General features: G+C 40.3%; 1 long non-coding RNA gene across 1 annotated transcript in view; it reads left to right on the top strand.

The window, feature by feature from the left end:
• The window catches only part of LOC145879871 (uncharacterized), a 30,645-nt gene extending 6,063 nt beyond the window's left edge, over positions 1–24,582 (top strand). The window contains exon 2 of the long non-coding RNA XR_014392693.1: positions 23,970–24,582. This is a non-coding gene — a long non-coding RNA (uncharacterized LOC145879871). The remainder of the gene's footprint in view (positions 1–23,969) is intronic.
• The last annotated feature ends 203 nt before the right edge of the window (positions 24,583–24,785 follow it).

Below are 24,785 nucleotides of genomic sequence, written 5' to 3'. Positions count from 1 at the left end.
CACATCCCTCTCTTAACAAAAACACTTCAATCATTTTTCATTTTATTACATGCACAATGCAGAGTATGGAAACTTTATATGTGGTGGGTATACTTTCCAAGTTACAGTATTTCCTTCATAACATTTTTAATGACATCACAAAAAAAAAGACATTAGTGTTCTATAGATCGCCTCTGACCATACCTCACGTTCTATGTTAGAAATATTGTTCCAGAATTCGATTTTGAATGTGTTAGTTTCAGCAAGAAAAAGTCTGTTGAAACAAAGCACATTCCTTTGGGTGAATCTTGAGTGCAGACCTGAATCTTCTCCCTTGATTTACAACAGGGCATGAGTTGTTAAACCCCCCTAGTTCTTTCATTCCCACTCTAAGGTGAGAGGGGTCTGATTGAAGTTATTCATTGTGAATCTGATCTGACCAATTTGGATTCTCGTGGACAATCATGACACAGTTGACCGGGGCAGCTCTAGCAGGGAAGAAATTTAACAAACTGACTTGTTGGACAGGTGGCATCCTATGACGGTGCCACTTTGAAAGTCACTGAGGTCTTCAGAAAGGCCATTCTACTGCCAATACTTGTCTCTGAAGATTGCATGGTTGTGTGCTCGATTCTATACACCTGTCAGCAACGGGTGTGGCTGAAATAGAAAAATCCACTAATTTGAAGTGGTGTCCACATACTTTTGTATATATAGTGTATCTCATAAGTATTCACACCCCGGAGAATACTTTGTAGAAGCAGTGATTACAGCTGTGAGTCTTTCTGGGTAAGTCTCTAAGTGCTTTCCACATCTGGATTGTGCAACACTTGCCCATTATTCTTTTCAAAATTCTTCAAGCTTTGTGAAGTTGGTTGTTGATCATTGCTAGACAAACATTTTCAGGTCTTGCCATAGATTTTCAAGAAGATTTAAGTCAAAACTGTAACTCGGCCACTCAGGAACTTTTACTGTCTGCTTGGTGAGCAACTGTATATTTGGCCTTGTGTTTTAGGTTATTGTTTTGCTGAAAGATTAAATAATCTCCCTGTCTGGTGGAAAGCAGACTGAACCAGGTTTTCCTCTAGGATTTTGCCTGTGCTTACATCCATTCCGTTTCTCCCCAGTCCTTAACGATAGCAAGCATACCCAAACCATGATGCAGCCACCACTATTCTTGAAAATATGGAGAGTGGTACTCAGTAATGTGTTCTATTGGATTTGCCCCAAACATAACACTTTGTATTCAGGACAAAAAGTTAATTGTTCTGCAATTTTAGCAGTATTACTTTAGTGCCTTGTTGCAAACAGGATACATGTTTTGGAATATTTTTTAATCTGTAAAGGCTTCCTTCTTTTCACTTAATCAATTAGGTTAGTACTGTGGAGTAACTACAATTTTGATCCATCCTCAGTTTTCTCATATCACAGCCATTAAACTGTGTAACTGTTTTAAAGTCACCATTGGCCTCATTGTGAAATCCATGAGCGGTTTCCTTCCTCTCCGGCAACGGAGTTAGGAAGGACGCCTGTTTATTTTTTTAGTGACAAAATGTGTATTTTATTTTATTTTTTAATGTATCTGTGAGGGGTTCAGATAACAGACAGGCAATAATATTAAAAAAAGCATTATTTGTCTTGTCTGTCCCAACTCCCCTCTCCCTCCCCCCTTCTTAGTAGGTGTGGCCCATTCCTATTCCCGAGGTGTGAATACTTTCTGAAGGCACTGTTTTATTTTTCTCAGAGAACTTGGGGGGCCAAGTAAAAATACTTGGCAAGCGGACCGCCAGTTGGGGAAACCTGCCTTAGCCTCAGGCAGTGGTCAGATGCCTTAATCTCTATGATGTTCTCAGGGTTTGGGGCACACCTAATGTGCTAAATGAAGCCCTTTAAAGAATACACATACAAATGTCTAGGCTGGATTGACATGCTTTTTAGGTGGGGGTGTACATACGGTATGTACCCACTCTGCTCATTTAGTCTCTTTCAATCCCTCCCCCATAACGCCCATGTGCGTATTTAACTGGTTTGGAATAAACAGATTATCTATGTAGTCAGATTGTTGTTAGGCAGATTAGATCATTATGGGATTATAAAAGAAAGATTAGCTAGCAAACTCCATAGACAGATTCTGAATCATACATTATGGGCGTGTATGTATCACGGATCTCAAAGTAGGATGGCTGATTTAGGATCAGTTTTGCCTTTTAGATCACAATGAACAAGAATATATGGATGGGGGGACCTGATCCTAGATCAGCACTCTTACTCTGATACACTTGATATATATGGCCCCTGACCTTACAGAGGGTCTACTCTTGGAGTGGTTGGTTGACGTTGGTTGTAAGAAAAAGTCTCGTGCTCCAAGTTTCAAGTTTTATTAGTCGTATCTACTAGAGGTCGACCGATTATGATTTTTCACCGCCAATACCGATTATTGGAGGGCCAAAACATCCGATAACGATTAATCGGCCAATTATTGTTATGATTTTTTTTTATATGTGTGTATATATATATACACACACACACACACACACACACACACACACACACACACACACACACACACACACACACACACACACACACACACACACACACACACACACACCCCCCCCGCTCTGAAGTGACAACGATACTGAAGAGTCTGCTTAGGAGACAAATTCTCTCAACTGTTTGAATAATAAAAATAGAGTTTAAGTTACCTGTGATGAATGCTGAAAACAAAAACTAATTTCTATATGCAGGAAATCCTATTTTAATAATGGGCATGGTAAGAATTGACTACCAAAGTGCGAGTCACAATTCCCAATTCTAGCAAAATCTGAAAAGCAGTTCCTTCATTTATTCCATAGGATATTTTTAGATTAATTTAAAATAAGGTCTGTGTTTGGTTTAGGCTTACACCACCTTGCCAATTTTATAACTGTGTAGATATCCATAGGATGTAACTCTGATCAATATAAGCGAAGATAATTTTTTTTGTAGAGTGGATTTATGAAAATATGTTGACAAACGTTACCTAGTGAGATTTACACGGGTATCAAAACGCCGAGGCGGTTTAAGCACAAAACACAGACCTTATTTGAAGTAGATCAAGACATTCTCTATGGAAGACATGCACAGTAAAATAACGAAGGAACCCCTATCAAGTTCAGCCGCAAGTTATTACAGGAATTATGACGCGTTGACTATTTCTCTCTAAACCATATATCTTTGACTATTACGAGCCTGCTGCTGCCTACCACCGCTCAGTCAGACTGCTCTATCAAATATCAAATCATAGACTTAACTATAATATAATAAACCTTAGGTCATTAATATGGTCAAATCCGGAAACTATCATCTCGAAAACATTATTCTTTCAGTGACATACAGAACCGTTCCGTATTTTATCTAACGGGTGGCATCCATAAGTCTAAATATTCCTGTTACATCGCACAACCTACAATGTTATTTCATAGTTCTGTAAAATTGTAGCAAATTAGTTCGCAACGAGCCAGATTCTGTATACCCTGATTCTGCGTGCAACAAACGCAAGAGAACTGACACAATTTCACCTGGTTAATATTGCCTGCTAACCTGGATTTCTTTTAGCTAAATATGCAGGTTTAAAGATATATAGTTCTGTGTATAGATTTTAAGAAAGGCATTGATGTTTATGGTTAGGTACAGTCGTGCAACGATTGTGCTTTTTTCGCAAATGCGCTTTTGTTAAATCATCCCCGTTTGGCGAAGTCGGCTGTCTTTGTTAGGAAGAAATAGTCTTCACAGTTCACAACAAGCCAGGCGGCCCAAACTGCTGCATATACCCTGACTCTGTTTGCAAGAGAAGTGACACATTTTCCCTAATTAAAAGAAATTCATGTTAGCAGGCAATATTAACTAAATATGCAGGTTTAAAAATATATACTTGTGTATTGATTTTAAGAAAGACATTGACGTTTATGGTTAGGTACACGTCGGAGCAAAGACAGTCCTTTTTCGCGAATGCGCACCACATCGATTATATGCAAAGCAGGACAGGCTAGATAAACTAGTAATATCATCAACCATGTGTAGTTAACTAGTGTTTATGATTGATTGATTGTTTTTTTATAATATAAGTTTAATGCTAGCTAGCAACTTACCATGGCAATGTAAAGCAGGTGGTTAGAGCGTTGGGCTAGTTAACGTAAGGTTGCATCCCCAAGCTGACAAGGTAAAAATGTGTCGTTCTGCCCCTGAACAAGGCAGTTAACCCACCGTTCCTAGGCCGTCATTGAAAATAAGAATGTGTTCTTAACTGACTTGCCTAGTTAAATAAAGGTTAAAAAAAATTAAAACATAAGAATTTTTTTTTTTGGCAAATCGGTGGCCAAAAATACCGATTACCGATTGTTATGAAAACTTGAAATCGGCCCTAATTAATCGGCCATTCCGATTAATCGGTCGACCTCTAGTATCTACAGGATACACATAGTATACACCGTTCAACGAAATGCTTATTTGCAGGTTCCTTCTCGACAATGCAACAACAATAAGAAATTATAAACGATAAGAATAAAAACATAAAGTAAATGGCTCAATAGAATAAAAAATGTTGCGTAAGTAAAATACTGGAAGGCACAATGTATAGTCCAATATTTACACGTGTTTTGGGGAAAGGGGGATTTGGGCAAGTGTTTAAATTGTGCAGTATTTAGCAATCATAATAAGAGTCTGGTAGCAGCAGTTGTGGTGTGTGTGTGTATCATGAATGTATATGTGTGTCTTTATAGGTGTGTATGTCTTTGTGTGTTTGAGTGAGTGCATGTGTGCTAAGGTGCGAAGAATCAGAGCAGGTGGTCAGTCCAGTTCAAGTGTTCAACTGTCTCTGAGCCTGTTGGTATCAGACCTCATGCTCCGATATGGGTGGGATGCACAGTCCCAGTGATCTACTGGTCTGTGGTCGTGGACAGAGCAATTCCTGTACCAGATTGTGATGCGACTAATCAGGACACTCTCGATCGTGCAGTGGTAGTATTTGGAGAAGATGGGGTGGCATGCCAAATTTCTTCATCCACCTTAGGAAGTAGAGATGCTGTTGCGCCCTCTTGACAAGAGTGGTGGTGTTGTTGGTCCATGACATGTCCTTTAAAAATATATATATATATATATTTAACCAGGCAGGCTAGTTGAGAACAAGTTCTCATTTGCAACTGCAACCTGGCCAAGATAAAGCATAGCAGTTCAACACATACACAACACAGAGTTACACATGGAATAAACAAACATACAGTAGAAAAAAAGGAAAACAAAAAGTCTATATACAGTGAGTGCAAATGAGGTAGGATAAGGGAGTTAAGGCAATAAATAGACAATGGTGGCGAAGTAATTACAATATAGCAATTAAACACTGGAATGGTAGATGTGCAGAAGATGAATGTGCAAGTAGAGATACTGGGGTGCAAAGGAGCAAGATAAATAAATGCAGTATGGGGATGAGGTAGTTGTTGTTGAGTAGAGTGTTGGAGGCTATTTTATAAATGACATCGCCGAAGTCGAGGATCGGTAGGATGGTCAGTTTTACGAGGGTATGTTTGGCAGCATGAGTGAAGGATGCTTTGTTGCAAAATAGGAAACAGAGTCTAGATTTAATTTTGGATTGGAGATGCTTAATGTGAGTCTGGAAGGAGCGTTTACAGTCTGACCAGACACCTAGGTATTTGTAGTTATCCACATATTCTAAGTCAGAGCCGTCCAGAGTAGTGATGCTGGATGGGTGGGCAGGTGCGGTTGAAGAGCATGCATTTAGTTTTACTTGCATTTAAGAGCAGTTGGAGGCCACGGAAGGAGAGTTGTATGGCATTGAAGCTCGTCTGGAGGTTAGTTAACACAGTGTCTTACGATGGGCCAGAAGTATACAGAATGGTGTCGTCTGCGTAAAGGTGGATCAGAGAATCACCAGCAGCAAGAGCGACATCATTGATGTATACAGAGAAGAGTGTCGGCCCGAGAATTGAACCCTGTGGCACCCCAATAGAGACTGCCAGAGGTCTGGACAACAGGCCCTCCGATTTGACACACTGAACTCTATCAGAGAAGTAGTTGGTAAACCAGGTGAGGCAATCATTTGAGAAACCAAGGCTGTTGAGTCTGCCAATAAGAATGTGGTGATTGACAGAGTCGAAAGCCTTGGCCAGGTCAATGGATACGGCTGCACAGTAATGTCTCTTATTGATGGCGGTTATGATATCATTTAGGACCTTGAGCGTGGCTGATGTGCACCCATGACCAGCTCTGAAACCAGATTGCATAGCGGAGAAGATACGGTGAGATTCGAAATGGTCGGTAATCTGTTTGTTAAGTTGGCTTTCGAAGACCTTAGAAAGGCAGGGTAGGATAGATATAGGTCTGTAACAGCTTGGGTCTAGAGCGTTTCCCCCTTTGAAGAGGGGGATGACCGCTGCAGCTTTCCAATCTTTGGGAATCTCAGACGATACGAAAGAGAGGTTGAACAGGCTAGTGATAGGGGTTGCAACAATTTCGGCAGATCATTTTAGAAAGAGAGGGTCCAGATTGTCTAGCCTGGCTGATTTGTAGGGGTCAAGATTTTGCAGCTCTTTCAGAACATCAGCTATTTGGATTTGGGTGAAGGAGAAATGGGGGAGGCTTGGGCGAGTTGCTGTGGGGAGGGCAGGGCTGTTGACCGGGGTAGTGGTAGCCAGGTGGAAAGCATGGCCAGCTGTAGAAAAATACTTATTGTGGATTTATAGTGGATTTATCGGTGGTGACAGTGTTTCCTAGCCTCAGTGCAATGGGCAGCTGGGAGGAGGTGCTCTTATTCTTCATGGACTTTACAGTGTCCCAGAACTTTTTTGAGTTTGTGCTACAGGATGCAAAATTCTGCTTGAAAATGCTAGCCTTAGCTTTCCTAACTGCCTGTGTATATTGGTTCCTAACTTCCCTGAAAAGTTGCATATCACGGGGGCTATACGATGCTAATGCAGAACGCCACAGGATGTTGTGCTGGTCAAGGGCAGTCAGGTCTGGAGAGAACCAAGGGCTATATCTGTTCCTGGTTCAACATTTTTTGAAAGGGGCATGCTTATTTAAGATGGTGAGGAAGGGTATTATAGCCCAGGAGTGGCTGTTGGGCTTCTTCTGCTAGCCGGGATATGGGCCTAGCATGGGCTAACTCCAGGCTAATTGGTGCTAGCTTCTGGACAGGGATGTGACGTTAAACCAGGAATAGTCACTCGGATTACAGCAAACTAGCTGTGGTGATCCGGGTGAAAAGGTTCAGAGCTTGCGGTAGGAAACTGGGAATATGGAGAGAGAATAGGTCCGGTATGCTTTGTTTTGAATCGCGTTGTACAGACTGGCGAGAGCTTTCCGAGCTAAAGGTTAGCTGATGACCGCTAGCAGTGGTTAGCTGGCTATTAGCTAGTTAGCTGGCTAGCTTCTGTTGGGGAATACCGGTTCGGAGGTGGATAAGAATACTTTAGAAGAGACAGATCCACACCACATTGGGTGAGGCGGATTGCAAAAGAGTATTTTGAAGTTGAGGTTTAGAAAAATATAAAAGATATGCAAAAAAAAGATATAAAAAGATATATACATGGGACATATTCAAGACGAAGAAAAAAGATGTCTGACTGCTACGGCATCTTGGATCAGTTGGTGATGTGAACGCTGAGAAACATAAAACTGCTGACTCCCTCTACTACAGTCCCATTGATGTGGATCAGGGCATGTTCCTTCCTCTGTTTCCCAAAGTCAACAATCAGCTCAACAATCAGCTCCTTTGTTTTTATGACGTTGAGGAAGTGGTTGTTGTCCTGGCACCACAATGTCAGTTCACTTACCTCGTCCCTATAGGCTGACTCATCATTGTTGGTTATCAGGCCTACAACTGTGGTGTATTCAGCACATTATGGAGGTGGTGTTGTGAGAAGCCATGCAGTCGTGAGTGAACAGGGAGTACAGCAGGGGGCTGAGGACACACCCCTGGGGGGCTTTTGTGTTAAGAGTCAGTGTGGAGGAGGTGTTGTTGCTAGGCCTCACAGTGTGCGGTTTGCCCATCAGTTGCAGAGGGTGATGTCCAGGCCCAGGGCTCTGAGCTTGTTGTCGAGCTTGGAGGATCAATAGTGTTGAATGCTGAACTGTAGTCAATGAACAGCATTCTCACATAGGTGTTCCTCTTATCCAGATGTGTTACAACCATGTGAATTGCGATGGCAATGGAATTTTCCGTGGATCTGTTGGAGTGGTAGGCAATTTGGAGTGGGTCCAGTGTGCCTGGCATGCGGGTCTTGATGTGGGCCATGACCATCCTCTCGAAGCACTTCATGATGACGCATAAGTGCGATGGGACTATAGTCATTTGGGCATGACAATTTGTTTTTCTTGGGTGCTGGGACAATGGTAGTCTCTTTGATGCAAGTGGGGACTACAGCCTGGGACAGGGACAGGTTGAAGATGTCAGAGAGGACGTGTGCCAGCTGGTCAGAACACACTCTGAGGACGTGGCCAGGGATGCCATCTGGGCCTGGGCTTTGTGAGTATTCACTCTTTTGAGAGTTTTCCTCAAGTCAGCCTCGGAGAGTTGAAATCACCTGGTCATCCGGAGCAGAGAGAGTCTTCCTGGATGGCTCGGTATTGTTTGCCTCAAAGCAAACATAGAATTTGTCTGGTGGGCACCGCACAGCTAGATTTGCCTTTCTAGTCTGTGATAGTCTGTAGACCTTGCCACATGCGACGCGAGTCTGAGTTGTCAAACATCAAATCAAGTTTGAGTCTGTATTGTCTTTTTGCGTCCCTGATGGATTTGCAGAGCTCGTACCTGCTTGCCTTGTATGCATCGCACGCCACCGAGTCATCAGGCTTCGTTCTGCTGACATTGAATGCTGCAGGCATGGTAAGGATATCTCCGTTCATCCAGGGTTTTTGGTTGGGGTATGTCCGGATTGTTATTGTGGGTACAACATCAACACATTTCCTAATGAAGCCTGTAACTGACAATGTATATTCCTATATTCCTGGATGAGTCCTGGGTGGATGACTCTTTGAACATATTCCAATCAGTATTCTCAAAACAATGTTGTGCCATTGAGTCAGCCTCATGTCCAGCGCCTCACTATTCTCAGTGATGGTAGCTCTGTCTTAAATTGCTGCTTGTAGTTGGAGTAGGAACAGAGAGACATAATCTGATTGGTCGAAGTGGGGGCGGAGGATGGCTTTGTATGTGTCACAGATGTTTGTATATACATGATCCAGCGCGTTGCTTCCTCTTGTGGGGCTTGATACATTATGGGGATATTTTGGAAAAATGTGTTTTAAATGTGCTTAAATTCACCCGTGACACTAAAGACTGCTTCCAGGTGAGAGGATTCTAGCTGGCTAATGAGCTTGTACAGTTCGCGGCGTGCCACCTTGGTGTTTGCTTGTGACAGTATATACACAGCTGTGATAATAACACACGTGAATTCCCTTGGCATATAGTGGGGCCAGCATTTAAGTGTCGGGAGAACAGGAGCTCGAGATGTTTTCAACCTTTGGTACACGAAGAATGGTTGATAAGGAGACATACCCCTCCTCCTACTCTTACCAGAAGCCACCGTTCGATCCATACGGAAGATGGAAAAGCCATCTTGTTGAATAGTGGAGTCGAGTGTATTGTCTGTAAGCCATATCTCTGTAAAAACAGACACAGCGTTCACTGATGTCCCTCTGTGATTAAAGCCTTGCTCTGAGTTCACAAAGTTTATTTTCCAGCGATTGGACATTAACCATCAGAATACTAGGAAGAGGAGGCCGTGTAGCCCGTCTTTTCAGCCTAGCTTGGAGTCCCCCTTACCTTCCTCTTCTTTGTCACCAGCTTGGTCAGCAGCAACAGGTAAGCCTGCTTGCGGGAAACAAAGGAGCGAAGGTAGTATTCCAGAAGTGTTTGTCGGTCGTAGGAAATTATTGCACAAACATTCTGAGCAAACAGATGAATAATTTACGCAAAAATAGCCATAAGTCGAGCTGGAACTGGCAAGACGTGCGCCCTCCTCAGCATCGCCATCTTATCTAAATCCACAGACATTGATAAAAAATCCATATTTTACCCACAACATAAGTTTACTGCAACTAGTTTGTTATGGTACACCCAGCACATTCAGTGCCTTCAGAAAGTATTCACTGACTTTTTCCACATTTTGTTGTGTTACAACCTGAATGTAAAATTAATTGCATTGAGATTTTTTTTGTCATTGGCCTACACATAATACCCCATAATGTCAAAGTGGAATTATGTTTTTCAAAATTAATGAAAATGAAAAGCTGAAATGTCTTGAGTCAATAAGTATTCAACCCCTTTGTTATGGCAAACCTAAATAAGTTCAGGAGTAAAAATTTGCTTAACAATGACTAAATTGCCTCACCTTGCTTTCCTGGTTGGCTGGATGCAAGTTACACCGTCCAATTATAATAAATTATCTATAGGAGTGCAAGTTTCACCATGGCACAGATTGTGCGGCGACATGTTGGCACATGAAAATGAATAGAATATGACAAATATGAGTAAATTCTTGCATTCTATCCATGCTGGTTTTTGTGGGCAACCTGAGATGTAAAACAGGTAGCTGTCGCCAATGTATTAATGAGCAATTTGCCTAAATGGGTAATGAAAACACTTCAACCACTTCATTAGAGAAAGGCCCATAGAAACCCTCAGACTAAAGCACTATTGTGAGATTACTAGAGCTTGATCTGTCATGGATTCAACTATAAGCATTTTACTTTACACTATAGGCTAGTTGCTATCCCAGCTATGCTAAGCCACACCTATTCAACCATACCTAAATTAATAGACAGTTGTTATTTTACAATGATAATCTATTGTTATTCAGATACAGTGCCTTCAGAAAGGATTCATACACCTTGAATTATTCCACATTTTGTTGTGTTACAGCCTGCATTCAAAATGGAATCAATAAATGTCTTTCTCTCAGTCATCTACACAATACCCCATAATGACAAAGTCAAATCATGTATTTAGAAAAGGTACAATTTATTGAAAATGAAATGCAGAAATATAGTATCTAATTTACATAAGTATTCACACTCCTGAGTCAATCACAGGAGGTTGGCGACACCTTAATTGGGGAGAATGGGCTCGTGGTAATGGCTGGAGCGGAATCAGTGAAATGGTATCAAATACACCAAACACATGGCTTCCATATGTTTGATGTCATTCCATTCTCGCCGTTCCAGCCATAATTATGAGCCGTCCTACCCACAACAGCCTCCACTGGTCAGTCAATACATGTTAGAATCGACTTTTGTAGCGATTACAATTGTGAGTCTTTCTGGATAACTCTCTAAGAGCTTTGCACCCCTGGATTGTACAATATTTGCACATTATTCTTTTTAAAAATTCTTAAAGCTTTGTCATGTTGGTTGTTATCATTGCAAGACAGCCATTTTCAAGTCTTGCCATAGATTTTTAAGCCGACTTAAGTCAAAACTGTAACTAGACCACTCAGGAACATTCAATGTCATTTTGGTAAGCAACTCCAGTGTACATGTGGTTATTGTCCTGGTGAAAGGGGAATTTGTCTCCCAGTTTCTGTTGGAAAGCAGACTGAACCAGGTTTTCCTCTAGGATTTTGCCTGTGCTTAGATCCATTCCTATTATTTTTATCCAAAGAAATCCCTAGTCCTTGCCGATAACAGGCATAACCATAACATGATGCAGCCACCACAATGCTTGAAAATATTAGTGGTACTCCGTGATGTGTTGTGTTGGATTTGCCCCAAACATAACCCCAAAAAATGTGTATTGTTAGGTTCTAAATGAACCGAGTAAAACTCACGGCTCAAACCAAGTTTATTCCCCCAAGGGTCGGACAGCTGCACAGACAAAGACATGTTTCCACCAGTGGTATTGTAGTATATATATATATATATATATATATATATATATATATATATATATATATATATATATATATATATATATATATATATATATATATATATATATATATACCCCAATTTGGGTGAAGTATCCTCCTTCCCTTTAAACATTACATATTTATTTCTAGGAAATTAAGTGATGCGGGCAGTAAACTGTTCCTTCTCCCTTAATGTGACCAGACCTCCATTCCTCACTAATCCACATCTCTCCATCCTTATCAGTGACTGCAACCATGTCATTGCCTTTCCTTTACTCAGTACATTCCAAGCTTAATTGCCTCCACCATATACATTCCTCCTACAGATAACCATTAACTTCTGGTGTAGAAACCAGAATATGGGAGTCAATATTTCAATAGGGTACCTGAGAATTAACAATATTTAAAGTTTAGTAGTCAGAACCCATCAGTATTTAAGACATAAAGTTAATTTCTTTGCCACATTTTCTTCAGTTTTAAGTGCCTTGTGGCAAACAGGATGCATGTTTTGGAATATTTTTTATTCTATACAGGCTTCCTTCTTTTCACTCTGTCATTTAGGTTAGTGTTGTGGAGTAATTACAATGTTGTTGATCCATCCTCAGTTTTCTCCTATGACAGCATTAAACTTTGTAACTGTTTCAAAGTCACCATTTGCCTCATGGTGAAATCCTTGAGCAGTTTCCTTCCTCTCCGGCAACCGAGTTAGGAAGGACATCTGTATCTTTGTAGTGAATGGGTGTATTGGTGCACCATTCAAAGTGTAATTAATAACTTTACCATGCTCAAAGGGATATTCAATGTCTGCTTTTATTATTTTTTTCTCCCATCTACCAATAGGTTCCGTTCTTTGCGAGGCATTGGAAAATCTCCCTTGTCTTTATGGTTGAATCTGTGTTTGACATTCATTGCTCAACTGAGGGACCTTACATATAATTGTATGTGTGGGGTAGAGAGATGAGGTAGTCATTCAAAAATCATGTTAAACACTATTATTGTGTACAGAGTGAGTCCATGCAACTTATTATGTGACTTGTTAAGCACTTTTTTATTCCTGAACTTATTTAGGCTTGCCATTACAAAGGGGTTGAATACTTATTGACTCAAGACATTTCAGCTTTACATTTTTTCATTAATCAGTACAAATTTAGAAAAACATAATTCCACTTTGACATTATGGGGGCCAGTGACACAAAATATAAATTGAATCCATTTTAAATTGAGGCTGTAACACAACAAAATATAGAAAAAGTCAAGGGGTGTGAATACTTTCTGAAGGCACTGTATCTCAATAACAATAGATTATCATTATCATCAATAAACCCTCAATCCACCTCACTTAGTTAAATCACAAGCGTGGTAGGCTCAGATGGGTACACCTGGTGATATGAGGCCACTGGATGATACTAAAGCAGTGTAATGTTCGGGCGAAAACGTTTTGATTCAGAGTGAATCAAGAATGCCACCTGAACTTGGCCAATAAGTAATGCAGATTTTTGTGTTCTGTTGTAAAAATAATTGCTTCGCTGTGCCCTAATAAACAGGACCCAGCTCTCTAGAAGGCCTAACAATGAGGCATGCTGGCCCCAGGGTACCACCCCTCAGGAAGCTCAAATCACTTCCTGGAATTGAGCATGGAGATAACCCACCATGACCTTACAGTACTATTTGCTGTTTGTTCACGCTTATTTTGGTGTAGTCACTGGCACTCAGCAACGTTTGTGAGGAAAATAAATAGGAATACATGTTTCAATGAGACGTGTGTCTCCTGAGTCAGTTTACCATAGGTCTGTTTGTTCCTGTATTTGTTTTATTTTTTCATCTCACATTCAATCAGAATGTAAAGACAGGCCTGTAAGGAGTTTTTTTGTGAGAGAAATGTGATAGCGCTAAAACATTAAGAGTACCAAACACGACTCAAAGTTTAATGTACAGTAAATCATCTGAATGTAAAGTTATGTGGCCCTATTCCAAATGCATGCAGTCAATGACAAAATTGACTCAGTCACACACACACTGCCCCTTAAATGAAGTGGACCCCAAGCTCCCAGAAATGCTGGGTAAAGTCAGAGAACTCTGTCCCATAAGGAACTGTACGTTATTTATAATGAGGGCTACCTGGAGAAAATCTGACCTTTATGAAATTAAAATGGATGTCTCTCCCTTCAGTAAAATATATTTTACCCAACCCTCCCTGAAAGCTTGGAGGAAAAAAGCAAGTGGCCCTCGACTATACCCAAAATAATAATAAAACATAAGTGGATAGCAGAGAACATGCCTACCATTTACCCTCACTCCTAGTACAGACCAGGGCTGGGTTTACCAAAAGCATCGTAGCACTAAGATCATCTTAATTCCATTGACACTAAATGGACGGAAGATTATTTTAGTGCTACGATGCTTTTGGGAAACCCAGTCCAGAGCCTTAGCTATGCAGTTTTAGAAACTGGTCTTCGTTTTGTAAGCATTACATGGCAAAGTAACCATAAGGTTGCGGACAAGTGTAGGGGTGAAAAGAGTTCGATTTTAATAAAAGCCCTGCATAAATCATTTGTTATTTAACACAGCAGCCGTATATCATCAGGTAGGCTTATATGCACTTGAAACTTCTTTCATTTGGGAAACTATAATTTTCTAATTTATTCTTATTTTATTCTATGATATTGTTGTTACAAAATAGATATGTGTTGACTGATTAGGGCATGGGAATATGAAGCTAAATTTACAAGCTAGGCATGCATAGCTCACTGCATGATCCTCAAACCAAAGACCGGCCAAACTTGTGTTTCTAAAAGCGAATTAAAAGTCACTGTAGAATGACTGTATAGCCTAATAAGGCATTTTTCATTAAATTATTATTTAATTCTAAGTACTTTATTTGCATGTTGTTGAAGTGCTGTTGTTGGTGTGTTGTTGAAATGCTGAGTGCTCCTGCCAGCCTGTAGCCAAATGCTGAAGCCAAATGCTGAAGCCAAATGCTTCACAATTGATTTCTAAAATGGCAGGCAATAACCTTGAAATAATAGTCATACAGCCTAAATAAGTTATTTTTGTTCCTTCTTAGGCTACCTGGCTTGCTCCTGACTGATTTAGAGTTAGTATGTTATTTAATGTCTAACGTCAATTAATATTGACAGAATTACACATTACTTCCCAAGCAAAGTCAATTTATTTTTGTCTCCTCAACTATAGAAAGTTGTAGTGCAGCCCCTGAATGACATAGAGACAAACAACATATATGCCATATGAATCAGTCACGTCTTTCCTTGGCATTTTACAGCTTGTTTCTAGCATAAAGCATTACGGACTAAAGCATCGTTATAGATCGCTTTATATAATCCGGTCCATTAAATGTTTTTCAAAGGGGTAGACCTATGCTTTTAGCCATTTTCTATAACAAAAGTCACTATCTTCACATACCCCCTCAATTCGAGGCTTGGTTTTAACTTAACACACCAAGCTCTTCGCTGAGATATTTAAAGAGAGACTGTCAAACAGGTAGATCTATCTCGTATTTCTTGAATAGGAAGAAATAGGCTCCAACACAAAGCACTCTTGTTTTTAGTAGCTTAAAGTCAAATTAAAATGAAGACTGTTTGAATGAATTAGGCCTTCTCGAATTGGCCTACTTTCAGCACCCATGCACACTATCTCCGCAGCTGCGCTTCATAGTAATGTAAGTTATGTAAATTACTTGAATATGGCTTAATGTGAGGTCAATAACTCTGATAAATAGCTTCATTATTTTTTATTCAAATAAATTCTAGCAGTAGCAAGCTTACCTCTGGTCCTTCTTCTCATCTTCGTGCTCTCCCTCTCAAACTGAACTGGGTAGGCCTAGTCCACTTGCAATGTCAGGGTTTCCATTAGCATGCAATTGCCGGCTTTTAGCTAATTTTGTCGTCTTTTGGCCAAAATCCACAAATAAAACTGTTGCCGGCCAAAATGACATGGAGAAAAGAAATCCCATTGCAAAATAATGCTTTTTATTCATTGATGGAAATACCACTCGATGTAAACACATTTGACCATCATGTTTATTCATCGATAGGTTAAATTGCATAATTTAAATTGACCTGTGTATTTTTGTTAGTCATCATGTACAGTTGAAGTCGGAAGTTTACATACACTTAGGTTGGAGTCATTAAAACTCGTTTTTCAACCACTCCACACATTTCTTGTTAACAAACTATAGTTTTGTGCATGACTGTAACAGCTATCTTCAGAAATGAACCAAGGCGCAGCAGGTATGTGAATACTCATCTTTAATTACCCAACAAAAGGAGTAAAGCATCCACAGGAAACAATAAACATGACAGCAGCAACAGCTTGCAGGCTAACAAACACAGTGCAAAACAACCACCCACAACCCCAAAGAAAAACACACACACCTATATAGGACTTCCAATCAAAGGAAACTCAACACACCTGCCTTCAATTGGAAGTCCCAATCAACAATACAAACATTCCCCATACACAAAACTGCCACGTCCTGACCCCAAAACTAAAACAATAGCTCCATCTGCTGGTCAATGACACAAGTAATTTTTCCAACAATTGTTTACAGACAAATTATTTAACTTATAATACACTGTATCACAATTCCAGTGGGTCAGAAGTTTACATACACTAAGTTGACTGTGCCTTTTAACAGCTTGGAAAATACCAGAAAATGATGTCATGGCTTTAGAAGCTTCTGATAGGCTAATTGGCATCATTTGAGTCAATTGGAGGTGTACCTGTGGATATATTTCAAGGCCTACCTTCAAACTCAGTGCCTCTTTGCTTGGCATCATGACAAAATCTAAAGAAATCAGCCAAGACCTCAGAAAAACAATTGTAGACCTCCACAAGTCTGGTTCATCCTTGGGAGCAATTTCCAAACGCCTGAAGGTACCACGTTCATCTGTACAAACAATAGTACGCAAGTATAAACACCATGGGACCACACAGCCGTCATACCGCTCAAGAAGGAGACGCGTTCTGTCTCCTAGAGATGAATGTACTTTGGTGCGAAAAGTGCAAATCAATCCCAGAACAACAGCACAGTAAATCGACCTTGTGAAGATGCTGGAGGAAACAGGTACAAAAGTATCTATATCCACAGTAAAAACGAGTCCTATATCAACATAACCTGAAAGGCCGCTCAGCAAGAAAGAAGCCACTGCTCCAAAACCTGGTCTGATGAAACAAAAATAGAACTGTTTGGCCATAATGACCATTGTTATGTTTGGAGGAAAAAGGGGGATGCTTGCAAGCCGAAGAACACCATCCCAACCGTGAAGAACGGGGGTGGCAGCATCATGGTGTGGGGGTGCTTTGCTGCAGGAGGGACTGGTGCACTTCACAAAATAGAAGGCTTCATGAGGAAGGGAAATTATGTGGATATATTGAAGCAAAATCTCAAGACATCAGTCAGGAAGCTAAAGCTTGGTTGCAAATGGGTCTTCCAAATGGACAATGACCCCAAGCATACTTCCAAAGTTGTAGCAAAATGGCTTTAGAACAACAAAGTCAAGGTATTGGAGTGGCCAGCACAAAGCCCTGACCTCAATCCCATAGAAAGTTTATTTTGGAAGGATGATGTTGAATGACCTTGACCAGGAGGCCATCCTTCTGAGAGGCCATCCCAGTCCCTGTACATCAGAGGCAGAGCTCTACTAGTCATTGTGTCATATCCTTGTTATGCTGTTTATTAGCAGACTCATCTTCTCTCCCAGCTGTGTTGCATTTGGGAGAACACTGCTATGGAGGGCAATAAGGGATGATGGAGGGTAAAGATATTGAGTTCATTAGCCTAGTAGTTTTGATTTTTAACCATTAATATTAATACATTTTAATGTATTAATCATTAGGTTGTTTGATGGAGATGAGACGGTAGCATACTACTTAGAATGCATGCCCAGCCCAATACAGTACATTGCTTCATTCTTAGTTAAGTTATTGAAACATAGCAAGTTTTAGTTAAAAAGATTTCAAACTTAAAGGGATAGTTTAGCAATTTTACATTGTTGTGTCTTTACTATGGATTAATAAATGATGACGTGCTGTTTTATTAAATCAATTCTCTGTAATTAATATTACCTGATTAAACTAATCATGTAAATGTAAATGTAATTAACTAGGAAGTTGTGGCACCATGGAATAATGTTTTATAGAGCTGTTGTCTTCCGAATAAACTCTTAAAGATCTGGTAATCTTTTATATCAATAGCAGTCAATTATTAATCGTCACTTTATTCAGTGTCATCTGAACGTCGTGAAATTCTTGGTTATCTTCACGAACCCTGGCTAACAAGTTGAATCAGCAATACAAAATTTGGTTTAATTATTTATTTACTAAAAACCTAAATCACACAGAATTACATATACACAGGATGGATCATACATTGATTACTAATTATGTCATAAAAGAAAACGTCCCTGGCGGATAGAACCGATATGACGGCTGGGTACACAAAGAAAGAGGGTTGGGTTTGAATGAAAGAGCGGGAAGACTGAGGAGCAAAAGGATTGGGTCTCTATCGGACCTTATGAAGCTATGCTATCGTAAATACGGAATCTTATGCATTCTTAATAACCAGCCATTCGAAAAAGGAAAATGCAAGAAATACATTTACTCTGAGCTGCACTTCGATAGATTTGTCGAAGATGGAAGGCTGGGTTGCCCAGCAGAGATCTCCCTTGTCCTTTGAAGAATATTTCTGGCTGGATACAGTGGGGGAAAAAAGTATTTGATCCCCTGCTGATTTTGTAAGTTTGCCCACTTACAAAGAAATGATCGGTCAAAATTTTAATGAGGGAAATAAGTATTTGACCCCTCTGCAAAACATGACTTAGTACTTGGTGGCAAAACCCTTGTTGGCAATCACAGAGGTCAGATGTTTCTTGTAGTTGGCCACCAGGTTTGCACACATCTCAGGAGGGATTTTGTCCCACTCCTCTTTGCAGATCTTCTCCAAGTCATTAAGGTTTCGAGGCTGACGTTTGGCAACTCCAACCTTCAGCTCCCTCCACAGATTTTCTATGGGATTAACCTCTCTAGGGTCGGCGGGACGAAATCGTCCCACCTACGTAACAGCCAGTGGAATCCTGTGGCGCGTTATTCAAATACCTTAGAAATGCTATTACTTCAATTTCTCAAAAATATGACTATTTTACATCATTTTAAAGACAAGACTCTCGTTAATCTAACCACACTGTCCGATTTCAAAAAGGCTTTACAACGAAAGCAAAACATTAGATTATGTCAGCAGAGTACCCAGCCAGAAATAATCAGACACCCATTTTTCAAGCTAGCATATAATGTCACATAAACCCAGAAGACAGCTAAATGCAGCACTAATCTTTGATAATCTTCATCAGATGACAACCCTAGGACATTATGTTATACAATACATGCATGTTTTGTTCAATCAAGTTCATATTTATATCAAAAACCAGCTTTTTACATTAGCATGTGACGTTCAGAACTAGCATACCCCCCGCAAACTTCCGGTGAATTTACAAAAAATTTACTAAATTACTCACGATAAACGTTCACAAAAAGCATAACAATTATTTTAAGAATTATAGATACAGAACTCCTCTATGCACTCGATATGTCCGATTTTAAAATAGCTTTTCGGTGAAAGCACATTTTGCAATATTCTGAGTAGATAGCCCGGCATCACAGGGCTAGCTATTTAGACACCCAGCAAGTTTAGCACTCACCAAAGTCCGATTTACTATAAGAAAAATTGTATTACCTTTGGTGTTCTTCGTCAGAATGCACTCCCAGGACTTCTACTTCAATAACAAATGTTGGTTTGGTTCAAAATAATCCATAGTTATATCCAAATAGCGGCGTTTTGTTCGTGCGTTCAAGACACTATCCGAATGGTAAAGAAGGGTCACGAGCACGACGTTTTTCGTGACCAAAAAATTCTAAATATTCCATTACCGTACTTCGAAGCATGTCAACCGCTGTTTAAAATCAACTTTTATGCCATTTTTCTCGTAAAAAAGCGATAATATTCCGACCAGGAATCTGCGTTTAGGTAAAAAGACGAAAGAAAATAAAGCATGGGGTCGACTCGTGCACACGCCTAAGCCCATTGTCCTCTGATCGGCCACTTGCCAAAAGCGCAAATGTGTTTCAGCCTGGGGCTGCCTCGATATCATTCAGCTTTTTCCCGGGCTCTGAGAGCCTATGGGAGCCGTAGGAAGTGTCACGTTACAGCAAAGATCCTCAGTCTTCAATAAACAGAGACAAGAAGCTCAAGGAATGGTCAGAGAGGGCACTTCCTGTAAGGAATCTTCTCAGGTTTTTGCCTGCCATATGAGTTCTGTTATACTCACAGACACCATTCAAACAGTTTTAGAAACGTTAGGGTGTTTTCTATCCAAAGCCAATAATTATATGCATATTCTAGTTTCTGGGCAGTAGTAATAACCAGATTAAATCGGGTACGTTTTTTATCCGGCCGTGTAAATACTGCCCCCTACCCCCAACAGGTTAAGGTCTGGAGACTGGCTAGGCCACTCCAGGACCTTAATGTGCTTCTTCTTGACCTACTCCTTTGTTGCCTGGGCCGTGTGTTTTGGGTCATTGTCATGCTGGAATAGCCATCCACGACCCATTTTCAATGCCCTGGCTGAGGGAAGGAGGTTCTCACCCAAGATTTGACAGTACATAGCCCCGTCAAATGATGCGGTGAAGTTGTCCTGTCCCCTTAGCAGAAAAACACCCCCAAAGCATAATGTTTCCACCTCCATGTTTGACGGTGGAGATGGTGTTCTTGGGGTCATAGGCAGCATTCCTCCTCCTCCAAACACGGCGAGTTGAGTTGATGCCAAAGAGCTCAATTTTGGTCTCATCTAACCACAACACTTTCACCAGATGTCCTCTGAGTCATTCAGATGTTCATTGGCAAACTTCAGATGGACATGTATATGTATTCTTGAGCAGGGGGACCTTGCGGGCGCTGCAAGATTTCTGTCCTTCACAGCGTAGTGTTACCAATTGTTTTCTTGGTGACTATGGTCCCAGCTGCCTTGAGATCATTGACAAGATCCTCCCGTGTAGTTCTGGGCTGATTCCTCACCGTTCTCATGATCATTGCAACCCCACAAGGTGAGATCTTGCATGGAGCCCTAGGCCGAGGGATATTGACAGTTCTTTTGTGTTTCTTCCTTCTCACCAAGCTGCTTGGCGATGGTCTTGTAGCCCATTCCAGCCTTGTGTAGGTCTATAATCTTGTCCCTGACATCCTTGGAGAGCTCTTTGGTCTTGGCCATGTTGGAGAGTTTGGAATCTGATTGATTGATTGCTTCTGTGGACATGTCTTTTTTACAGGTAACAAGCTGCGGTTAGGAGCACTCCCTTTAAGAGTGTGCTCCTAATCTCAGCTTGTTACCTGTATAAAAGACACCTGGGAGCCAGAAATCTTTCTGATTGAGAGGGGGTCAAATACATATTTCCCTCATTAAAATGAAAATCAATTTATAACATTTTTGACAAGTGTTTTTCTTGACATTTTTGTTGTTTTTCTGTCTCTCACTGTTCAAATAAACCTACCATTAAAATTATAGACTGATCCTTTCTTTATCAGTGGGCAAACGTACAAAATCAGCAGGGGATCAAATACTTTTTTCCCCCACTGTACGTTGTAGTCTGTCATTGTGTGGTAGAACGGATACGTTGTAGTACCCTGTCGTTCTGAAGAGATTGTCCGTCCTTTCCTAGGCCACGCACGTTTGCAGCTGCTGCTGATAACTCGACGTCTAGGATGTATCACTTCTTTAGTGAATAAGAGTTCAAAGTTTGTACCAAGTTGCCATACTCAACTCGTGCAATATTCTGGCTGGTGAAGCCGAAATTCATCCTTCCAGCGTGGCGATCATCAACTCCGCGTTGAAATTAGCCCTTTTTTAAACGTATGGACATCAGTCCTCACGTCATCGGGAACACAACTGTGAATTTCGTTAGGTTGTAGTCGTTCAACCATTCGCAACCAGAGCTCACGCTGGGGTTGGCTTAGTCTGCCGTGAATTGTCACGGGGGCTCTTATAGAAATGTAGAAAAGGGGTTGGTTCATAATTTCCATCCAATGCCTATTCACTTGGGTGTGGCCACTGAGTGAGCATATTTTGCTTATGAAAACAATTCTCTAATTTTAAAAACTAAAATTACATGTCATGATTTCACAAATAGTTTCATATTTAAACGTTTAAATTGCACAACAATCACATGTGAATCCGATAACTAGAATGTGTAGACTTTCCAAGATACAGTTTATGTCGTCCTATCATCAGTAATAATGTTTCAGACGACAACTGATCTAACATCATGTTCTCTAGGGGCTAGGGGGCAGTATTTTCACGGCCGGATGAAAAACGTACCCAATTTAGACAGGTTACTACTCCGGGCCAGAAAATAGAATATGCATATTATTAGTAGATTTGGATAGAAAACACTCTGACGTTTCTAAAACTGTTTGAATGGTGTCTCTAAGTATAACAGAACTCATATGGCAGGCAAAAACCTGAGAAAAAATACAAGCAGGAAATGACAATTTTGTGGCTGTACTATTTTCAAGTCGTTGGCAATAATCAACAGTGACAAAGGATTCATTTTGCACTTCCTATGGCTTCCACTAGATGTCAACGATCTTTATAAAGTTGTTTGAAGCGTCTATGATGAACAGAGACCGAATGAGAAGGAAGGGAAGTTGACGTCCCTGGGAGGTCGTCACTTCATTATTGTGCGCACATGCACGTTCATGTGAGGCGAGACATTTTTCAAAACTTGTTTCAAGACACAGGAGAGGTCGGGTTGAAATATTACTAATGTTTCACGTTAAAAATGGACCAAAAGATTGATGCTAAACAACGTTTGACATGTTCGAACGAAGGTAAATAGATTTTTTTTTTTACTTTTCGTCGTGACTTTTCCCTCCCATTTTGAGTAGCCTACGGAACGCGCTAACAACACGGAACAGCATGGAGTTATTTGGACATAAATTATGAACTTCATCTAAAAAAACATTTGTTGTGGACCTGAGATTCCTGGAAGTGCCTTCTGATGAAGATGATTAAAGGGAAGGGAATATTGCTAATGTTATTTATGGTATTAGATGATCCCAACATAGCGGCTAGCTGTATAGCCTAGTGTATTTTTCTGACCAGAGTACTCAGATTATTGCAAAGTATGCTTTCCCAGTAAAGTTATTTTGAAATCTGTCATCTGAATGCAACCGTTATTCTTTGAATAACAGTTTAATACTTTAACCACATTTTATAATGAGTATTTTTTTGTAAATTCACTGGCAGTTTTGGGGGAGACACATTTTCTCAACGACACGCGCCGATGTAAAATGCTGTTTTTGGATATAAATATGAACTTGATCGAACAAAAATGCATGTATTGTCTAACATAATGTCCTAGAAGTGTCATCTGATGAAGATTGTCAAAGGTTAGTGCATCATTTTAGCTGGTTTTCTGCTTTTGGTGACGCCTGTCCTTGAATTGAAAATGGATGTGTGTACTTTTTTAGCTATGTACTCTCCTAACATAATCTAACTTTATGCTTTCGCCGTAAAGCCTCTTTGAAAATCGGACAATGTGGTTCGATTCAGGAGATGTTTATCTTTTAAATGGTGTAAAATAGTTGATTGTTTGAATGTTTTGAATTTCCCGCCTTGCTAGCAATCCGTGGGATTAGATACCTCGATACCCAAGAGGGTTTAAGTACCAACGGATACTTTCAACTGGTTGGATTACCTAAATATTGTTCCGTTCCCAACCTTTTGATGTTACCATACTCTCTCTATGTTAACAAAGGGCTTTCCAAGAGTCCATTCTGTAGAGTAGAGAGAGAAAAGGGGGAAAGGTCATAAACCTCAAAAACAGGGCAACGTCACGACAACATTTAGATCATCAGCTTTCAAGGTAAGTGAACAGATATCTAAATATGTAACATCGCTGAACTATCCGTATTTTTTATTTTTTTTGCAGGGGAACTGAATTCTCAGATGAATTGTGTATATAAGACATAAAATCATTTCAAACACAGTAAATGTATTACATGTATTTTTCTTTTCCCAGGAGTCCATGAATGCCTTGGCCCTGGATCTGGACAACCCGGCGCTACGGAAAAACAAAAATATAGACACCTTCTTAAACCGATGTAAGAGCTTTCCTAATAGAATTGCTTTTGATAATAAGATTTGCATGCATTGCATTATCTAGACTTCTTCCCTATCAGACATAATGGAAGACAGGTTCCTGATTGTTTTACAGTCGACTTCTGATATTCGCACATTTGACACTGTTGTGTGTTTGTGCCTAACTGAAGCATGGACATTAAAATAATATATATATTTTTAATTAGGACAGGTAGATTGCATTGTTACGGAGTTAGCTCTCACTGTATTGCAGTGGAGGCTGGTGACTGGGAGAACCACAGTATAGGCGCGAAACGCACGTAGATGACAAAGAGTGTTAATAAAATTGTCAAAGACTGACAGAGGTTGAGGTGTTCATAGGCTTTAGTGCAGGACAGGCTCATCATGGATGGATGGTGTAGGAGAAGAGCTCAACTCCTCCACTGAAGACAGGACAGGATTTAACTGAAAAGACAAACAACAACAACAGATTGTTACGTGAATTAAGTTATCAATGTTCTTAAACCGAACTTCAATTAAACTACTCAGTCTGGCCCCCCCCCATCCTTACGATGTGCAAAGCCTTTTATATTAACACACACACACACACACACACACACACACACACACACACACACACACACACACACACACACACACACACACACACACACAAACTTACATCAGTAGAGAACTCCACCCAGCTTTAGGCGGCTGTATTTTTCCACAGTACCCAGACCACCTGTCTCCTTATCTT

Source organism: Salmo salar, chromosome 06 (assembly GCF_965601325.2).
Source record: "Salmo salar chromosome 06, fSalSal1, whole genome shotgun sequence".
NCBI lineage: Eukaryota > Metazoa > Chordata > Actinopteri > Salmoniformes > Salmonidae > Salmo > Salmo salar.
This window is presented reverse-complemented; position numbering and strand designations above follow the sequence as displayed.